At 36.3% G+C, this 19,916-nt stretch overlaps 1 long non-coding RNA gene across 1 annotated transcript in view; it reads left to right on the top strand.

Moving 5' to 3' along the window:
* The first annotated feature begins 11,914 nt into the window (after positions 1 to 11,914).
* Positions 11,915 to 19,916, top strand: part of LOC125175324 (uncharacterized) — a 63,784-nt gene continuing 55,782 nt past the window's right edge. The window contains exons 1-2 of the long non-coding RNA XR_007155754.1: positions 11,915 to 11,984; positions 15,481 to 15,588. This is a non-coding gene — a long non-coding RNA (uncharacterized LOC125175324). The remainder of the gene's footprint in view (positions 11,985 to 15,480; positions 15,589 to 19,916) is intronic.

The raw sequence follows: 19,916 nt of genomic DNA on the forward strand, positions 1-19,916 counted from the left end.
GCAATTTAAATTTAAAAATGTTAAAAATTCATATCCTCCATCGCTCTTGCCCCATTGCTCAATGTCACATGTGGCTAATGGCTGTCGTACAGGACAGCACAGATTATGAAACATGTCTATTATTGCAGAAAGTTTATTCAGTAGTGCTGCAGTAGGGATTTCAGCATGCATTCTAGACTCATTACAGTTCACCTTAAATTAGCACTATTTCTACTTCCTGGATAATGCAAGAACCTACCAAACTTTAACTCTCTTTAGCCCTTTCCTGCCTTTTGGGATGCTATTTCATAAAATTGAATCATTTCAATATTTTATCCCTATGAGGCATTGTTAATATAGTTTTAAACAATGTTTATTTCGAGTTTCTCGAATATCTCTGTGGTGTTCTTTATTCCTTCCTACACGATTGTGCTTCTTTCTAGGATAGCATCTTTTCTATCTGAAGAATGCCCATTAGTATTTCTTTTATTTCAGGACTGCTGATAGTGACTATTTTTAGTTTATTTTTTTAGAAATGTTTTTATTTATTTTGAGAGAGAGACAGAGACAGAGACAGAGAGGAGAGATAGAGGGTGAGAGAGAATCACAAACAGGCTCCATGCTATCAGTACAGAGCCTGATGTGGGGCTCAATCCCACGAACCAGGAGATCATGACCTGAGCTGAAACCAAGAGTCGGATGCTTAACTGACTGAGCCACCCAGGTGCCCCCGTTTTTAGTTTATTTTTGACTGAAAATATCTTTATGTTGTTTTTTTCTGAGTGTTGGTGAAGTATTAATTCTAATTTGGCAATTTCTTTATTATAACACTTAATGATATTGCTATACTGTCTTCTGGTTTCCACTTTTTTCTATTGAAAATTGGTTGTCACTATTGTTGTTTTTAAAAACTCTGTTTTTATAGTCTCCCCCCTTCCCTTCTCTTCAATTTTCAGCACTTTTACTATAATACCCCTTGGTGACATTTTTTGTAGATATTTTTCTTGGAGCTTGCAGATTACCTCAAATCTCTGGCATGGTGTCTATTTTCATAATCGGGAAAATTCTCAGCCATATTTTTTTCAAATATAGCTTTGTTGCATTCTCTTCTTTTTCTTCAGTTGTGACTTCCATTAAATATAGTCGTATTTCCTATTCCCCATATATGTTTTCTTCTCTTCTCTAAATTTCTGCCCTCTTTTCTTTCTGTGCTTCATTCTATGTATTTTCTACTGATGTATCTCTAACATGGCTAATATGTTATTAAGTACATTCATGGAAATTTTACTATTAATCTTTTTCTTTCAGTCTTATAATTTCAACTTAATACTCAGTCTGAGGCCTCAAAGTGGGAAGCAATTCATAAAGGGGGGAAGGAGTTAGTGTGCCTAACAGAATTGCATTTTCTGCCATTTTTTTTCCCGTTGAAGATAATAATCTCTATGTCTGTTGAAATGTGTTAACTAATATATTGAAATGTTGCTTGATGCTACGTGAGGGAGACATTAAAATAGCAGTGAGTATTTTTAATCTACTCTCAGTCTTCTAACGTTCAACACTGGGAGCTGTATCACTACAGGCAATTACAAAAACTGCTTCTAACTGCCCAATTCTAAAGACATGACTGTCATTTCTGCTACTTTGCCCGGACAAAATGACCCCAATTCAGAATATTCTGATGTTCTCGTGACATTGCCAAGATTAGAGTTGTTTTTTTTTTAAGCATGAGATTTATTAAGGTATAATTTACATATAGTATAATTCACTCATTTTAGTGTCCAGTCCTATGAGTTTTGATAAACGCATATCATTGTGTAACTGTCACTAAAATCAAGATACAGAACTGGCTCCTCCACACCAAAAAATTCCTTGTGCTTATTTGTGGTCAACTTTTGCTCCCACTTCCAGCTGCCAGGAAACATTGATGTATGTTTTTGTTTTGTTTTGTTTTGTTTTGTTTTTGGTCCCTATGGTTTTGTCTTTTAGAATAGTACCATACATTATATAGCCTTTTGAGTCTGGCTTCTTTCATTTAGCATAATGCATATGATATTCACCTGTATTGCTGAGGTATTAGTAGTTTGTTCCTTTTAGCCTAGAGTTTAATGACATAATCAGCAACTATCTCTTATTCAAACTCTTTTAAAATTTTTAAAAATATTTTTATTTATTTTTGAGACAGAGAGAGATGGAGCATGAGCAGAGGAGGGGCAGAGAGAGAGAGGGAGACACAGAATCCGAAGCAGGCTCCAGGCTCTGAGCTGTCAGCGCAGAGCCCGACGTGGGGCTCCAACCCATGGACTGTGAGATCATGACCTGAGCCGAAGTCGGATGCTCAACCGACTGAGCCATCTAGGTGCCCCTTATTCAAACTCTTTTATTTTTTTTTAAATTTTTTTTAACGTTTCTATTTATTTTTGAGACAGAGAGAGACAGAGCATGAACGGGGGAGGGGCAGAGAGAGAGGGAGACACAGAATCCGAAGCAGGCTCCAGGCTCTGAGCCATCAGCCCAGAGCCTGACGCGGGGCTCGAACTCACGGACTGTGAGATCGTGACCTGAGTTGAAGTCGGACGCTCAACCGACTGAGCCACCCAGGTGCCCCTCAAACTCTTTTAACGCTGATTTATAAGTTGGGAGTATATAAATACCTACTTTCAATCCCTGAGCATAACATCTGTCTGTTCCAGTGGAAATTCACAAGGAGAATAAAAATTTAGGAAAAACAATAAACTAAACTAATCAAGCAAACCATATTTGAAGAATCTAAATATGTACATTCTATGCTTTTTTAAGTTAAAAATAATGCCTTTATAGGTTTAGACTGGTGAATATACAGTCTATAAAAAGCATCTAAGTCTACCAGCAATGGTTGTATTCTTTACATGCGTTCAGGAAAAGTTTAGGTTAGATGATTGAAAATTAAACATTTATCAGAGTAATTGTTGCTCTAATAAATATCAAAGGAATTGATTATTTACCATTCTTTACAAAGTATTGCCCTCATTTTATTCCTCAATCCCATGTTATCTGGTAATAAGTATATATAATCTCAGTCATATGATAATATTTTATTAAGCTTAAATATGACCTTACCTTTTAATGTAACAAATAGACAGTAGAATTTCAGCTGTAATACTACATGCATGTATCTTTTTTCCAATTGTTTTGTCTTTATTGATCTCATCACATCAAGTATGTGACACTAAACTATATTTCATTTTTACTAAGTGTAGTGGGGTTATCCAAATGCACTAGCCAACTAAAAAGATGCGTTGTCTTATGCTAATGGAATTTTAGAAATTGTTTATGCTTTCTGCGTTGTAGAATTAGTTATAGGATTACAAAGCTTTTTTTCCTCCTCAGAAGCAAGATCTTATCATTCAAGTGAAGAACTCAAAGAGCTCAAGTAGAGAAAGATAGGATATTTTAAAAGGAAATCTATAGATAAGAATTTTTCTACCATGATGAGATAGACCAAAAAACAAACCCCTTTGAATGGTCCCATCCCACCGTAGTATCAAACCATTTTGCAAAAGCATCTTTCCCTTTTTGTGCCCATGCTGACAAGCCTTGTGTATTTTATTTGTATGCAAGTGAATGGCAGTTTATTGTGTCCCAGAGGACTGGGTATTAATGATCATTTGCTTCCTGCTGTGGGGCCTGTCATAATTTTGTAGGCAGAAGAGTGACAGAAGTAACGGCCAATCAGTATGCTAATACTGCCCGAGAATGGGTAGTTAGTCCATTTTAACCAAGGTTTTTTGTGTTTTGTTTTGTTTTGTTTTGTTTTGTTTTGTTTTGTGTGTGTGTGGTTTTTTTTCTGCCAGATCCTTAGGTAATTTTCATGAAAAAATACCATTTTTTGATAGCATTGCAAATTGCTACATGGAGCCAGTTGAAGAAACTATATATTTCTTTTGTGTGGCAGTCAGACTTCTATCTCAGCAGGTGTCTTCTAGGAAAAAAAGAAAGACTTCTAATGTGAAAGCCCATTTTGGTCAGCAAGAATCAATCACTAAAACATTCAGCAATTTTTTTTATATCAATATCTTAACATGAAGAATTCTACACAGCATACAAAAATTAAATCTAGTCCCTGACAAGTAAATAGAAGGCAGAATCTTTTAAAAAAATTAGTAGAAAGCCAAATGTGAAAAATCCTGCGGATTTATACAGTGTGATGTCATTCATTTTTGTCTTTATTGTTCTATTGGCTTCTTCAATTTTCATGACATATCTTTTTTAAGGGAGAAGATGTGCCTAAAAATGATAGCTTTCAATGATGGTATATAAATATTCAAATATTTTATTAGCCATTTTATAACATACAACCTATAGTGAATGTGGTCTTGACTCGGAAAAACAAGAGTTTCTTAGAGTGATGTCTGAGTGTTGACGCAGCACGTGAACACATGATTACAGAGGGGATTAGTGGATTAAGGTATAGACAGTTGGTGGCCTTAAGGCTACAGATAAAAGGAGCTCCACTTTCTCTCCATGAAATCACATTTTATTCTTACCCACACACAAACAACGCCAGCTATGTAAACTAATAAACAGGATGATTTTGAGAACACTATTTTCACTTAAATATGTTCATCATAGAAAACAAAACAATAATAAAAACAATAACAATTTCACATATACATATATCTGCATGAGATACAAGGTAATATCACTTAACATCACAAATATGGTTGAGAAGCTCTGATTTACCCCTCGGGCTGGAGAAAGAGTTCTTTTCTATATATTAAGGTTTGAGCTTAGTTATTTCAAAATACAAACTGGTTAAACTATAGTGATGATCAATGCTATTGCCAGAAAAAAAATTTAATATATTTTAATAAAAATTAAGTAGATATTATATCAAATGCAATTTTACTTTTTGGAAAACAGAGAAACCTTGTTTGCTGCCTGCTGGCTTTTTTATATATGCAAATCTTTATACATTACGGAACAACCTAGCTGCCTTCTACAGTCCCATAAACGTTTTGTTGTTTTATGAGATGTTTGTAATAAATGTGATTGATGATTTTTTTCACAATTGCCTATTAGAAGTACACTATTTTGTGATTAAATACTTAGAGATAACTCAATTCCAAGCCACGAGATTACAGGCTATGAATTGATATGGATGCCAAAATACATGCTTAATCTACTATTTAAATTTACTTATATATTTATTTTAGATAGTATTTTTCCTAGCTTACAGAGATTTTGCATTTCAATCAATTGCAAACCTATCTAAAAATACTGCTAGTGTGGCTTGGGGCAGAGAAATAGCTTTAAGCTGCACACACATATAGTCACAAGGGTGAATAGCTATAATTATATTGGAGTGCATCCAAGAAATCAGCTATTCTGTTTACACTTACAGCCTCTTCAAATTTATGTGCACCTCCAAGCAAACATACTGTAAATTGATTTTAATACCAAAAATTGTTGACCTTGGTATTACAGTTTGACTATTTTTCATGTTGCTGTTATCTTTCAAATATCTGAAATTTAAATAAACATTGATAATAATTTGCTATAATTTCAAACTATAGCTTTCCTCTTTAAGATTTAAAGAGCCCATTGGCTTAATGTAGTAAATGTCAACTCATGGAAATATAAAAATGAAGTCTTATACTAAAGTCTTTTAAAATTGGAATGGTCTCCTGCAGGCTACAATTAGAATAAACTCTTGAGGTATCTTTTGAGTTAGTCTGGAAACAGAGTTGGGCTCATGTCCAAGCTTCCACTCTAGGTTGAACTTAGAATGAATAAAGACGAATTTTGGACTATTCTTGTTTTCGATGATGGAGAAAGAAATGTCATATTTATCCAAGTATTTGCTGAAGTCTAATTTTACCATTTAGGCTTATGAGGTATTTCAAAATTTTTTCTCCCTTTAATTTACTTTGAAACAGAGACATTATTCTGGACTATGGTTAAACCCAACAGCAACTTCTGGATTTTCCTTTGGGTTACACTCTTTTTAAAAAAAATTTTTTTTAACATTTATTTATTTTTGAGGAACAGAGACAGAGCATGAGCTGGGGAGAGGCAGGGAGAGGGAGACACAGAATCCAAAGAGGGCTCCAGGCTCTGAGCTGTCAGCACAGAGCCAGATGCGGGGCTCAAACTCACGAATTGTGAGATCATGACCTGAGCCAAAGTCGGTAGCTTAACTGACTGAATCACTCAGGCCCCCCTGGGTTACACTCTTTTGAATTTCATACACTTGGCATAATAAAGCAGGCCTAAAAATGCCTTCCGTCGTAGATTTGTGATCCAACATAGAAACCAAATTGGAAGGCTAAGGAAAGGAGGCATGGGGCAAGACACAAGCCAGATGATGGTCTTTGCAGCAAGACTTCTGTGGCTGATCATGATTCATCTTCTTTTAACAAGCATCGCCACTGGGTTTGGACTCCATAGCCATAGATAGGAATAATTTTTTTCCAGCCGTGTTGAGATATAATTGACATATAACATAGAGTAAGTTTAAGGTATACAATGTCATCTCTTGATACACATATATATTGTGAAATGTTTACCAGCATAAGGTTAGCTAACGCATCCTTTGCCTCACATAGTTACCATTTTGTTATTGTCGTTGTTATGGTGAGAATATTAAATCTTCATTCTCATAGCAACTTTCACATATACAATTCAGTATGGCAGTAATAAATTTTATTTCCCCATATACTCAGCTGCCTTGCATAAATCTTCTTTTAAGTTACTAAGCAGGCATGTCAGCAACAACAGCAGATATTTGCAAAGGGTTTTATGTTAAATACCATTTCTTTTTAAGAAACAGAAGATCATGTCCTTTGTTTCTATATTTACTAAGAGGATGCCCTTATACATTATCATGGAAGAAGAGCTATTAGTCAGTTAATATGTCCTTTGCTCACCAGAATCATTTTTTCAAGATAATGTAATGCTAAGGGCATAAACTCTGCTTGGATTTGAAGCCTGTTCAGCCATTAACTAGCTGGGTGACTACAGCAAGTTACTTAACCTCTCAGGCATCCGTATCCCCATTTACCATCCAGTAGAATAGTAGAATCTACATTATAGGATTATTTTGAAGATTAAAGTAGCAATGCATATCTAGAATTTAAAGCAATATCTTTCACATAGTATATGCTATGTAAACATTTGCTATTAATAGTACTATAATTCATTTATTCAGGCACTCATTTATTCGCTGAATCTATCCAACTTTCTACTGTATTATTAATTCATTCTGGCACTAAGCTAAGAGGATTTTGCAAAATATATACAGGATGATAAATGTCATCGAAGAGTCAATTGTCAGGTAGAATTAATACAGGTGCCAATCTGTTACACATGATTAAATGTGGTAGGTACTTATACAATATTGTGAATGTCTAGGGGAATAAAAACAAACTACAAAATGTTATGTCATAATATCAGGCTCTGTGCTAGGCACTTTACATACATTATCTCATTGATCCAGGTCCTAGATGGGATGAAAAAGATTTCATGCAGTAAGTAATAATTAGTAGTTCAAAAAGAACTGTTTGGATTTGAATTTAAAGAGAAGGGAGAAAATCATTCCATTTGGAGAAGCGTGGGTACTGTAGCACATAGGCGGGGACAGTAAAAGACCAAACAGCTCTGTTTGGTGAGAACAGAATTTGCAAGGAAAGGAATAGATGCTGAGCCATCACCCAGGGGGTTATAGAATAATGTAAAAGAGGCATACTAATGTATAAGCAGTGTAAATTGGATTAACTTAATAGAAAATGGGACAGTGAATATTTAAAATACAATGATATAGATATTTTTATGTAATATGTTTGATTACAAATATTTTCTGCTGAACTAGGTATCGGGAAGGCAGTTAATAACTTTATCTTTTTTTAAATTAATTTTTAAAATATTTATTTATTTTTTGAAAGATAGATTGACAGAGCATGAGTGGGGGGTGGGGAGACAGACAGAGAGGGAGACACAGAACCCTAAGCAGCTCCAGGCTCCAAACTGTCAGATCAGAGCCCGATGTGGGGCTCGAACCCATGAACCGTGAGATCATGTCCTGAGCCGAAGTTGGTTGCTCAACTGACAGAGCCACCCAGGTACCCCTCATTTTTATAAACGACTGATTTATAAATTTTTAAATTATTTTTATTATTAAAATTGAAAAAAATGTTTACTTTTATTTTTGAGAGCGAGAGCATCAGCAGGGGAGAGGCAGGGAGAGATGGGAGCATAGAAGCCAAAGCAGGTTCTGTGCTGACAGTAGCCAGCCTAATGTGGGACTTGAACTCTTGAACCACGAGATCATGACCTGAGCCAAAGCTGGCCACTCAACTGACTGAGCCACCCAGGTGCCCCTAAAAGTTTGATTTTTTAAAAAAGTTTTTGTTTGGTTCTTGTTGGAAACAATTCTCCATGAATATTTCATACATCTACCTTGTCTGAGCAAAGACATTTATAGCTAATTTAAGAATATTTGAACAAAGAAATATTTCAGGATAGTAAAGGTTAGAGACAGCTAGCTTCCTAGACATGGTCCAAGGTAGTAAAAGATAGAGACATCTCCCCATCTCCGGGAAATACATGCTTATAATCCAGAGTGAATTTAAGATTCTTCTTTCTCCAGGTGGGGGGTGGGGGAAGTTGGGAAAATCATTAGCAGCCCTATATACCATCAATTTCTTAATTTTAGGCATCCTCTCCTGTAATGTGCAAGTACCATCTGGCCCCTAATACATTGTGTTCTGGAGATTGGGGTTTGGGAAATAGACACAAAATATTGCTCTGGCTGCTGCTTTTGCTTTTAGTAATAAACTGTTTTTGTCTCTGACTCATAGCTTTTATGTTTTCTGTATACAAAATATGTTAGTTTGTCATACACACACATACACGCACATAATTAGATATATATAAACAGAAGGCTAATAGCCATGAAAACAAGAAATGAAAAACAACCCATTTTGCCTGTTGCATATAAATACATCTAAAAAAACTTATACACACACAAACATATATATGATACATTATATAAACATATATTAGTTTCAGGAATGCAAGGTGTTCCAATATTAAGAAATATATTAAAAAAAAGAAAAATTGTAAATTATCAAAACTTACCAGGGGAGAAAATAAAACTTACTTAGAGAAATTACCTACGAAAATCTTGGAAAAGCAATTAAAGATTCTCAATTAAAAAAATTAAAGTTACCAAGACCATCTGGTATCAGATATGATGGAACTATTCCCAATTCATTTAATAAAGCCCATTGTTACCTTTATACAGACTGATAACTTGAGTAGCTAGTAAGAAAACACAACAATCACAAAATCTATAGACCAATCTCATTAATGTAGACACAAAAATTCTAAATAAACTTCTGGGAAATCAAGACTAAGTATGATAAAACATATTCATTGCACACAGTAGTATTTATACCAGGGAATTAAAAAAATCATTAAGTATTACTCAGCCATCAAAAGGAATGAAATCTTGCCATTTGCAACAATGTAGATGGGGGTAGAAAGTATTATGCTAAGTGAAATAAGTTAGAGAAAGGCAAATGCCATATTATTTCACTTATATGTGGAATTTAAGAAACAAAACCAAAGAGCAAAGAGAAAGAGAGAGAGAGAGAGAGAGAGAGAGAGAGAGAGAGAGAGAGAGAGAAACCAATAAACAGACTCTTAACTGTAGAGAACAAAATGATGGTTACTGGAGGGGAGGTGGGCAAGGTGGGGGTTGCAGAATGGGTTAAATAGGTGATGGGGATTAGGGAGGGCACTTCTTGTGATGATCCAGGAGTTGTATATAAGTGATGAATCACTAAATTCTTCCCCTGAAACTAATGTTACACTATACGTTAACTAAGTAGAATTTAAATAAAAACTTGGAAAAAAAATAAATGCATGTGTAGAAGCATCAAAAGAAAAAAATTTAAATATCAGGAAATCTTTCAACCTTATTTGTAATATCATTCAGTCAGTGGAGGAAAACCATATAATCATTATTGATATGTGCTAAAAAGACATTTGATAAACTCAGAGGCCATTCCAAATTAAAATTGTTCCTAAAAAAGGCAAAAGAAGCCAACTCCTGAAATATCATAGAGACTGCTAAAGTCCCCAACGAGCATCGTTGTAAATAGTAGAACATTAAAGCTGTTTCTATTAAAACCAGGAACAACATACAAATGGCTGCTTTCTCCCTTATTATTCAATATTGTTTAGACGTTTTAGTAAATACAGGGTAATAGGAAAATAACATAACCATTGTAAATGTTGGGTCTAGAAATAAATACCAGTATACATGGATCCTTTACATATGATAAAATAGATATTGGTGAGATACAGATGATTTATTCACTAAATTGAAGTCATACAACTGATGATCCATCTGGGATGAAAAACAAAGCTAGGTAGATTCAAATGTAAATACATAAATAAAATAAATATTTTAGAAAAAATTTAGAAGACATCAAACAGGAACATGAAATGATTCTCTCTCTGGGTAGCAAAAAAAAAATCTAAATTACAGTAATAAAGTCATATCACTTTATGCACTTCATATTGGGAAAATTAAATCAAGATAACACCTGCTGCTCACAGGGATGTAGTATTCTCACACCTTGCTGATGGAAACGTGAATTGTTGCAGCTCTCTTGAAAAATAAACAGATCTTTGTACTAAGCAATAGGACTCCTGGGACTGTATACCAAATAAAGTACAACCGTAAAAGTATTTTTTTTCTTATAAGCGTGTCTATTGTAACAGTTTTCCTGGTAAAAAGTAGAAAAAAGTGACTGGTCATGAAGGCAATGGAGAATGGCTGACTGCATGTTACTATAGGAATGGCATGCTATTCATACTATGGGGTATCTACAATCCATATTATTACACAGCATTAAAAGAAGGAGGTAATTTCCACATTAAATGAGGAAAATATCAAACTGGGCAGTGGAAAAAGTGTGATCCTATTTTTATAACGTAAATGACAAAAATGTATAAGTATATATATGCATCTATCTCTTGTCTATCATCTATATCTATCATGTACCTCTGTAACTGATTTTCATTACACAAACACCACATAAGGTATGAAAAGCTACACAGTAGGTTTTTAAACCTGGCTACCTAGCCTCTAATAGTCTTGAAAAATGATGTATAAGAGGAGAGGGTAAAGGTAAGAATGAGAATAAGAATAAGGAGACTTGATATATATGGTGCTTAAAAAGATACATGAATCACTCATTACAATGTTAATAACGATTATCTTACAGTAGTGGGTATTCAAATGATTTTTACTCTTTAAATCGTTTCAGATTTTTTATGCGGATATGTTTTTTCATAATCAGGGGGAACTCAGCAATGTTATTTATGGGGGAAGGGAAGCACAACAAGACTTGGCAAAAAATCCTCTTTGAGAAATCTTTGAACAAAAACTTCATTTTGGGATGGAGACCTAAAACTGAAAGCCTGCGGAACCGGGAGTAACCCTCCCTAAACAATGACTGGAGGAATAGTGGCAAGGTCCGAAGACTTACGGGACACGTAGCTTGGTATTTCCAGGAGAAAGACGTAAGATTATCAGACATTGTCATTAAGCACAGCTAAACTTCCCATGTACGTCATTCTGCAGTGAAAGAATATGCTGCTTATGTTCACATGTGCCTGCCATTCAGTGGGAGTTGTCTTTCTCCTCATTATTTCTCTCTGGCGTTTTAGTAGTAGTTAACTGTCTTGTGGTCTAGACCAAAGTGAAACAGAAAAAAAATCCTGTTTCTTAGATCATAGAGCAGAAGTTCATATCCTGATGTGATGAAATCACAAAGATAAATAGTATATTTGGGTCTGCTAGCTGTGCAGTTTCCAGTAACACTTTACCTCCAAATTCATCTTCCACGCTGTAACATATTCCTTCCTTCCTTTTTCTTGTTCTTCAGCTAAACGTTGGAGAAGACTGATCAGTTTCATTAATTAAATCTTCAGTCCAGATTTCTCCTTTGAGTTCCGTAAGTCTTTATCCAAAATTTCACATGGCATCTATTCTTGACTATTCCAATACACCAAAAGCCCAAACAGTGACCTGCCAGTCCATGACCCATTCCCAAATATTGGCTTTTTCTAGGATTCCCAGTTTCAGTAAGTAGTATCACCAGTTGATACTGGTGGAACTGGTGGACAAGCTGGAAAGCTAGGAGTTATCCATGACACGATTTTTGTCACCCTCCCACACATTCAATTCCTCAGCAGTTTTCTTGGTTTCTTCACTTAAACATCTCTAAAATTAATCCATTTCTACTTCATCTGCACTTTCGGCACAGCATGCTTATGCACATTATGACAGCCTCTTGCCCGAACTATTGAAACAGCCACCTAGCTGGTTTCCCCTTCAGTTTGGTATACCTCCAAGGTGACTTCCACTCTACAACTTGAACAATTCTCTAAAAAGAATAACCTCTGCATAACATGTTTCAGTGATTTTCACTTATACATAGAATAAAAATCAAAATGCTTCAGTGGCCAGTGGGACTCTGCATATATTGGCCTTCAACTCTCTCCCTGCTCTCAGCTTTTGATACTCTCTGCCTCCACTCTCGGCATTTCAGACACAGGCTTCTGTTTCTTCTTCAGATGTACTTTCCTGCCTCTGCTTCAAAACCTCTTCCCATTCCATTTCCTTCTTTCCTGGGAACACCTCCTAACCCCTTCCTCAATCCAAATTCCGTTCACATTTCAGATCTCAGGTGAGATGAGACTTCTCTGTGCTTGCACTTTTCGTAGTTCATATCCCTGTCTAGAATGATGATTACTTGGCTAATATTTTCCTCCTCATTCTAGCAGCTATAAGTTCTATGAAGGTAGAGTCTTTGTCCCTTTTAAACCATTCTGTCCTTTGTATGTCACGCAGGACCCAACAAAAAGGCAGTGCTCAGTACATCTGCTGCACAAATAATTTGGCTGCGGTCTAAATGTGACATCCTGTAATTGTCTTCTGCTTACCATCTTGGGTACTCAATCCTAGGCCTATTCATCTTCATAATTTTATTGTCCCCCCGGCCACCAGTATTTATACCATGATCTTTGATTATACATTCTCTGTTTTGTGGTTGTATGATTTTGTGACTTTTTGGGACTCTAAATAGAAGTTTTCTTTTAGATAAACATGCATTATATTTATGTTTTCCATAAATGCATTTTGTATATAACCTCTGTCCTAAAATAGATATGAAAGTTAAGCAAATGTGATATCATACATAGGAACCATGAAATAAATAGGAAATGATATTGAAAGAATATGTGCAATTGAATAGAAGCCATCTTCGTTGGCTTGAAGTTTCTGGGGGAAGTTTTGTATATTCGCTATGGCTGCATACTTTATAAAACCTAGGATGGGGGCACCTGGGTGGCTCAGTCGGTTGAGTGTCCAACTTCAGCTCAGGTCATGATCTCATGGTCCGTGAGTTTGAGCCCCACATCGGGCTCTGTGCTGACAGCTGGGAGCCTGGAGCCTGTTTCAGATTCTGTGTCTCCCTCTCTCTCTGCCCCTCCCCCGTTCATGCTCTGTTTCTCTCTGTCTCAAAAATAAATAAACATTAAAAAAATTATAAAACCTAGGATGGGGGCTTACACTTAGTGGGAAGTCGGTCACACATAATGAATTGAATGTGCCATCTTAAGAAACCTTTGCAAAAAATTAGCATTTGCTACACAAGCATTGTATGTTGAGCTAATTATTTTTGTCTCCTTTTAAATCAATAAATGAATGAAATCAGATAAGGAGGACCCTTATATATTAAGACTATAAATAACACATTTCTATAGCATTACATATATTTTCAAGATTAATTTAAATGTGAAAAAAATGTGTTCCTAAAAAAAATAAGTCAATTTAGACTTAACATATTAACTGGGGAAGACATCGGATCAAATTTACTAGGTCCATTAAGCTTAGGGAATTAAATTTCAGAAATCTGTATTTCTTATTAATAGATTCCAAGAGTAATATTTAGCAGCCTGTCAGATATGTGCTTATTTATTACGTAAATTGACATTAGAGATTAGAACAAGCAACTAGTTTAAATAGTTCCTTTTTTTGCAGACTCACAAAGTGTTTATAATCTAAATTTTTTTAAATGTTTATTTATTTTTGAGAGAGAGAGACAGAGTGTGAGCAAGGGAAGTGCAGAGAGAGAAGGAGACACAGAATCTGAAGCAGGCTCCAGGCTCTGAGCTGTCAGCACAGAGCCCGATGCGGGGCTCGAACTCATGGACCGTGAGATCATGACCTGAGCTGAGGTTGGACACTCAACTGACTGAGCCACCCAGGCGCCCCTATAATCTAAAATTTTAATAAAGTAGTGCACTACTGAGCATGAGTCCTCTCTAGCTTCAACTATACAAAAATCTCAGACTGTCACTGAGTTAGTCTATTACCATTCTTGATTCATCAGCTGTGTCTTGATTGGGGGGATTGCTACTAGAAGGTATTACTTACAATGAAGGTACAGATATTTATATATTGGTTTCTCACATAAGAACACACAGTGAGTTTTTCTTTTCCCTAGATTTTGTCACACATGCAATGAATGCAGAGGAAATTACGTTTATTAGTATATTTTCTAGGAGTATCTTAAAAAAATTTTTTTTACATTTATTTATTATTGGGAGAGAGAGAGCAAGCAGAGGAGGGGCAGAGAGAGAGGGAGACACGGAATCTGTAGTAGACTCCAAGCTGTGAGCTGTCAGCACAGAGCCTGACGCAGGGCCCAAACCCACAAACCGTGAGATCATGACCTGAGCTGAAGTTGGATGCTTAACCGACTGAGCCACCCAGGAGCCCCTTTTCCAGGAGTATCTTGATGCATATTAAAGTAACTCTGAGATTACGAGTAATTAAAATAGCATGCAGATGGAAATTTTATTTATCTTTAAAAATAAAGAGACATTAGGTAATAAAGTTACAAAGGCTCTCCTGTCTGTCATAACCAGAGGGCACAGGTAGATAATAGGATTCAATCACAACACACAGATTATTAGCCCTCGCTCTTTCAGCTCTCACTTCCTTTTTAGGAAGCCAGGGTCTATATTGTGAAATGATGAGTGTGGAGTGCTTTTCTATCTTCATAAGAAGCAGTTTGACTTTATATTGACATTATCTCCCTTTCATTCATTCTCTCTGTCCATCTTTGGTTACTCATTGCCTGTATGTAAAATAATAAGAATTTACTACGTACTAAATATAGACATCTCTTCATTTACATACTTGAGTCAATGCATTTCAAACAACAATCACTCTGAAGACAATATAATTTTAAAAACAGTAACAGATTTCATAAAAATCTGGCCAATCAGGCTATGTAATTTGGGGCCGTTAAATGCAATTGCAGCTCAAAATAGCAAACAAAATGTTTAGTCATTAGTGTTTTCAAGCATATCCATTCTCATCCAAGATGTTGTGGTTTCAGAGAGAATCTAATTATTATTTTTTTGTTATTCACTATTTAGGTGAAAACGATGAACATGGTGGATGTGAATTCGTGTACAAAGTTTAGAAATGAAATACATATGGAATGAAATACGACAAACCCTCTTGGTGTTTAATTCAGCTAAATGGTAAGACTTTGCCTTTTCTTGAAATCATTGTTTAGAAATGACTCTTCCCTATGGCATGAGAATAAATATTGTCAGACTTTAAAAACAAAGACTGAGACTCAGTGGAGAATGTTCAATTCAGTAGATGTGTATGTTGTCAATGGCCAATCATATCTCTTTTTGCTGCTTTGATAGATGCCCAGGATTGCCATGAGGTTGACTATTCCTAACCTTTGCTGGTACCAGGTAGTGTGTGCGTGTGTGTGCGCGTGTGTAGGGAATGGTTTTAAAAGTTTGGGGGGGCGCCTGGGTGGCGTAGTCGGTTAAGCGTCCGACTTCAGCCAGGTCACGATCTCGCGGTCCGTGAGTTCGAGCCCCGCGTCAGGCTCTGGGCTGATGACTCAGAGCCTGGAGCCTGTTTCCGATTCTGTGTCTCCCTCTCTCTCTGACCCTCCTCCATTCACGCTCTGTCTCTCTCTGTCCCAAAAATAAATAAACGTTGAAAAAAAAAATTAAAAGTTTGGGAATGTATACTTTGTGAATCATCTTATTTTGCTCAGTGGAAATTTTACGTAGTAAGAAAAAAATCAGAATTTATTATTAAAAAAAATTTTCTTTTAACGTTTATTTATTTTTGAGACAGAGAGAGATAGAGCGTGAACAGGGGAGGGGCAGAGAGAGAGGGAGACACAGAATCTGAAACAGGCTCCAGGCTCTGAGCTGTCAGCACAGAGCCCGACACGGGGCTCGAAATCACAGACAGTGAGATCATGACCTGAGTCGAAGTCAGACGCCCAACCAACCGAGCCACCCAGGCGCCCCGAAAAAATCAGAATTTAAATGTTACCTAAATTGTTATTCATGTTGACTTGTTCCTGGAAGTTATCAGAATATTCTAGGACATGTCTTGCCTCTGGTTTTGGTCAGATACATACATAGTTGTCCTCTTTTGAAAGTTTTGTATACACAGTCACCACTGGAACACTCAAATTATTATATATTGTTTTGGAGATAATGTAGCATGGTGGAAAGAATACCACACCATACTAAGAAGGCCCGAGTTTGAATCCAAGCTCTACCTTTAATACTTGTGTGAATTTAGATTTGTCATTTATCTCCCTGAATCAGAGTTGCCTCATCTATAAAATGGGGATTGATGAGAGTTTTTATTTCAGTTTTATAGTAAGATTTAGTAGTAATATATACAAAGAACCAAGCATATAGTAAAGAATCAATTATTTCACTGTTATATTACCACTTGGAAAAACAAAGGCTAATTTTTTGTGTGGCTCTTGAATGGTTGTCACATTGGTTACAGGAATATTCCTAAATATAACCTCTTCTTGGGGTATTAGGAATCATTTCTGATTTGTGCCCATTTACCATTTTGGACTTCATTTATTATCTCTATGTATGTGAGCATCAGTATGTATTTGTATTTAATAGCCATCAATCTTTTGTTTTTTACTTAATTAGAGAAAAACAAAGATACTGCTTCTTTAAATGGTATAAAAACCGGGTCACATATTGATAGAATAGTTAAGGAGCCCATCCCAGAGCTCAGTATTTAAACTTTCATAATGTTTGCAAACTCAAATACATTTTTATACCACTTCAAATACACCTTTTAAATCACTTATTCTCAAATATTTTCTTGTTTGGGGCCAACATACTGCTCTTACCTCCCTAGAATTACCTCAAAATATTATTTTTTGGGGGGAAAAATTAGTTACAAATGGCAGCCCATTCTAGTCACATGCACGTGAATTAACTCCCAGGAAAGACTAATCTTTTTGATTTTATTAGAATTTCATGGGCCTATAGCCAAGCCTTTGAAATATGTGAAATTTGATAGCAAAGTAAACTTCCCCTCTCTCTTCCATACCACAGAACATGCACCCTCTACTCCTACCCAGTGCTTTATGCCACACTTCATTAAGAAAATCTTACAGGATTAAGGCAATCTTATAGGAACAACTTGATGAAATGACTTCCATCAAAATACTTGTCCAGCAACCTTCATGTAACCAACATTCTCAGTGTTCTCTCATATTACAATGGAACGTATGGGCTTCCATCCCCACAATTTCACTGAAATTGATTTTGCTAAGGCAACCCATGACTACCATATCTCTAAATGCAATGATTATTTCCTTTTGTCTTCATGTTACTTGACCTTTCATAATCTTTGACATACCCTCTTCTCTAGATTCTTCCTTTTTTAATTTGTCCTCCTTTATTCAGTCTCTAAATATTGAAGTACCCTAATGCTCCATCCTGGTCAGTCCCCCCCCCCTTTTTTTTAAATCCATTTTCTTAAGGAAGTCTCGTGTAGTTCTGTGACTTTAAAATATTATCCATACTCTGACCATTCCAAATATGTATCACCAGTACTGATGTCACTCTTGACCTTCAGACTTATGTATACAACAGTCCATTTGACATCTTCACTGGGATGTCAGATGGGCAGGCTAAACCAAGCAGGTCCACAGAAGAACGTTTGATTCTGATTTCTCACCTACTCTTCCTAGATAGCTGTTGATTGAACCACATCCACCAGTAATTCATGCCCAAATCCCTAGAAGCATTTTTTAAACATGAAGCAAATCATAGAACTGTACTACATAATGCCTACCACTGGCCTCCAATTTCACTTAAAAAACTGAAAACCTTTTACAGTGCCCTACTTTTCTAAGCTCATTTATCCTTTCCTGTCTTAGGGATAGGCCAAGCACCTTATTTTTGTTGTTGTTCCTAAAAAAAGACAAATTAATTCTAATGTCAGATCACTTAGCCTGGAAAATGCCTCCCTTTCCTTCCTTCCTTCCTTCCTTCCTTCCTTCCTTCCTTCCTTCCTTCTCCCTCCCTCTCTCTTTCTCCCTGTCTCTCTCTCTCCCTCTTTCTCTCTCCTTTTCTTTCTCCTTCTCTCTTTTTCTCCCTCTCTTCCTTTCTTCCTTTCTTCCTTCCTTCCTTCCTGCCTTCCAGAAAGAGTGAGGACAAGTGCAGTAGAGGAACAGAGGGAGAGAGAGGGATAGAGAAAAAGAATCTTAGGCAGACTCCACATTCAGTGTGAAGCCTGAGATGGGGTTGGATCCCACAACCCTAGGATCATGACCTGAACTGAAGTCAAGAGTCAGACACTCAACCAACTGAGCAACCCAGGCACCCCTGAGGATTCTCTTTATAATCTTTGCATGACTGATTTGTATCATCACTGAAGATTCAACTCAAAGATCACTTCCTCTCCATAGAGAGGATATCTATGAATATGCACTTAAAATACATTCCTCCTACATGTAAACATCACCATCTATCACATAGCCCTTGTTTGTTTGTTTGTTTGTTTGTTTATTTATTTATTTTTGAGTAAGATTTAGTAGCAGCTAACATTAATTTGTTAATTTATTTGTGAAAAACACACTGAGGGATATGATGATGGCATGGCCTAATTAAGGTGTAGGCCTCAACAAAAGTCACCAGTAACTATCTCATAAATCTCAGAATTTCCCAGGTAGCCCATAAAGCCCACGAAGAACAAAAATGGCCTCCCCTGACAACTCTTTACACCTGTTTAAGGACAAACAGACAACTTGGTAGCTTTCAGTCAATCGGTTGTCCAAGGGGATGATAAGCAAACAAGACTAAACAAGATTATTTTATACACTGTCTGTGATTTTTCTTTCATAAATACTGTATTTTCATTTGTTAAGAGAGACAGTCTTTAACAGGATTGATCTTCCTCAGATACAAGTATCAACTATAACTAAACGTCTCTGAGTTACTCTTTGCCACTTTTTCAGGGAGGTCCTACCAAAATTTGCATCCCTAAGTCTTTTTCTCTGGAGCTGACCAAACCACATAGCTTGAGTGGGACTCCTCTAATGACGTATAGTAACTACACTCTTTGGAGCTTATGCATAGAATATAGGTCTTGAACAAGCTTGATTAATATTTTTTTGAGACTGCCATTTTATATCTTCTGTTAGAAGCAGTAACCTCGGGAAATTAACGTGTGTCCCTTGACTATCAGGTTACTGTCATTAGTGGAATCTGATCTCTTTTGAGACCACTTTCTGTTGTCTGTATTTGCTGACACCCGTGAAGATAAAAGGAAAGAAGTGAGGTTTGATTGGAAGACTCTCAGACAGCAGTGCAATTCCAGGAAAGCTTTATCATGCTGGGGGCCAGAGTCATCAATTAGAAGAGTCATGCATCCGGTAGTAATGGACCAGCACCAATAACCCTGCTGTGCTCAGACAAGCTGGAAGCAGCCTGTGGGAAGCGTGACCTCTATAAATGCTGCAATAGATCCAAAGGAGCACCTAGATGGTTGTGAAAAACTGTCAGTC

This window comes from Prionailurus viverrinus, chromosome C2 (assembly GCF_022837055.1).
Source record: "Prionailurus viverrinus isolate Anna chromosome C2, UM_Priviv_1.0, whole genome shotgun sequence".
NCBI lineage: Eukaryota > Metazoa > Chordata > Mammalia > Carnivora > Felidae > Prionailurus > Prionailurus viverrinus.